The sequence below is a fragment of the Neodiprion lecontei genome, unplaced genomic scaffold, assembly GCF_021901455.1.
Source record: "Neodiprion lecontei isolate iyNeoLeco1 unplaced genomic scaffold, iyNeoLeco1.1 ptg000134l, whole genome shotgun sequence".
In the NCBI taxonomy this organism is placed as follows: domain Eukaryota; kingdom Metazoa; phylum Arthropoda; class Insecta; order Hymenoptera; family Diprionidae; genus Neodiprion; species Neodiprion lecontei.
Window position 1 is genome coordinate 1 of NW_025791895.1, and position 2,500 is coordinate 2,500.

Here is a 2,500-nt window from a genome sequence, read left to right on the forward strand (position 1 = left end):
GTCCGGGCCTGGTGAGGTTTCCCGTGTTGAGTCAAATTAAGCCGCAGGCTCCACTCCTGGTGGTGCCCTTCCGTCAATTCCTTTAAGTTTCAGCTTTGCAACCATACTTCCCCCGGAACCCAAAAGCTTTGGTTTCCCGGAAGCTGCCCGCCGAGTCATCGGAGGAACTTCGGCGGATCGCTAGCTGGCATCGTTTATGGTTAGAACTAGGGCGGTATCTGATCGCCTTCGAACCTCTAACTTTCGTTCTTGATTAAAGAAAACATTTTTGGCAAATGCTTTCGCTTCTGTCCGTCTTGCGACGATCCAAGAATTTCACCTCTAACGTCGCAATACGAATGCCCCCATCTGTCCCTATTAATCATTACCTCGGGGTTCCGAAAACCAACAAAATAGAACCGAGGTCCTATTCCATTATTCCATGCACACAGTATTCAGGCGAAAATAGCCTGCTTTAAGCACTCTAATTTGTTCAAAGTAAACGTACCGGCCCACCTCGACACTCAGTGAAGAGCACCGCGATGGGATATTAGTTGGGCCGCCCCGGAGGGCTAAGCCCACCGGTAGGACGTCCCACAATCATGCCAGTTAGACACCGCGAGCGGTGAACCGACAGCGTGGGACACAGATTCAACTACGAGCTTTTTAACCGCAACAACTTTAATATACGCTATTGGAGCTGGAATTACCGCGGCTGCTGGCACCAGACTTGCCCTCCAATGGATCCTCGTTAAAGGATTTAAAGTGTACTCATTCCGATTACGGGGCCTCGGATGAGTCCCGTATCGTTATTTTTCGTCACTACCTCCCCGTGCCGGGAGTGGGTAATTTGCGCGCCTGCTGCCTTCCTTGGATGTGGTAGCCGTTTCTCAGGCTCCCTCTCCGGAATCGAACCCTGATTCCCCGTTACCCGTTACAACCATGGTAGGCGCAGAGCCTACCATCGACAGTTGATAAGGCAGACATTTGAAAGAAGCGTCGCCGGTACGAGACCGTGCGATCAGCCCAAAGTTATTCAGAGTCACCAAGGTAAACGGCGGACGGGACGTACCCGCCGCCGATTGGTTTTGATCTAATAAAAGCATTCCTTCCATCTCTGGTCGGAACTCTGTTTGCATGTATTAGCTCTAGAATTACCACAGTTATCCAAGTAAATGTGTGTACGATCTAAGAAACCATAACTGATTTAATGAGCCATTCGCGGTTTCACCTTAATTTGGCTTGCACTGAGACATGCATGGCTTAATCTTTGAGACAAGCATATGACTACTGGCAGGATCAACCAGGGAGCTTCGATACAAAATCTCGGCTCGGACGTGCGCCACCCATCGCCGACCGGGTCTCGTAGCCCGGTCGGCCGCGCGTCTACTGTGTGTTTCGGGACTGCGCGCAGGCAGCCCCGGTTCCGTGTGCCGCCACCTTCGACACTCGGCTTATAAGCGTTCGAACGATCTCCCGTACCCGTCGGCTAGATTGAAAGCGTCTGGGATACGTTGTTATAACATCTCTGGTCTTTGAGTGTACGCTCGGAAAGAAGCGAGTTGACGCGTGCGTTGGAGCGTTCGGCCTTCCGTGTTTCACGGAGAGCCGAACTTCTTGGTACCGCGTCAAGGGCCATTCGGTCTGAGACACCGACCCGCGGTAATGCAGTGACGATAGATGAAACAACGCGAGTCGCGTAGTTTCTTTGGTACGAGGCACGGAACGGTCCGCGAACGCCCGCTCCTGGTCTACGCCGAAGTACGTATCGTGCTCGAGCACGTACCGGTACGGCGTAGCAGGCGGACGACGGGAGACCGGCCCGACCGACTCGCTCCTCTTACTAGTAGGAGCCTGGCCGCTAGGACGTCGGCGCCGGCACGGTGGTAGCACGGTCGGCTTACGGGGCGAAACCTCCGCGGGCTATCGAAAAAATTTTGAACTCCGGGAACTTTGTCGAAATTGAACGAGGCTCATATGACGATGTTCCGACAGGCTCCCGGCCCGGATCGACTCCGGGACGCCGCGCATCGCCTTTCGGTCGACTCGGACCGAAATTTTTACAAGTCCCGTCTGTCCGGATCGACTCCGGGACGCCGCGCGTCGCCTTTCGCTCGACTCGTACCGCAGCTTCAACGAGTCCCGTCGGCCCGGATCGACTCCGGGACGCCGCGCATCGCCTTTCGCTCGTCTCGGACCGAAATTTTTACAAGTCCCGTCGGCCCGGGACGCCGCGCATCGCCTTTCTGTCGACTCGGACCGAAACTTCATCGAGTCCCGTCGGCCCGTATCGACTCCGGCACGCCGCGCATCGCCTTTCTGTCGACTCGGACCGTAATTTTTGCAAGTCCCGTCGGCCCGGATCGGCTCCGGGACGCCGCGCATCGCCTTTCGGTCGACTCGGACCGAAATTTTTACAAGTCCCGTCTGTCCGGATCGACTCCGGGACGCCGCGCGTCGCCTTTCGCTCGACTCGTACCGCAGCTTCAACGAGTCCCGTCGGCCCGGATCGACTCCGGGA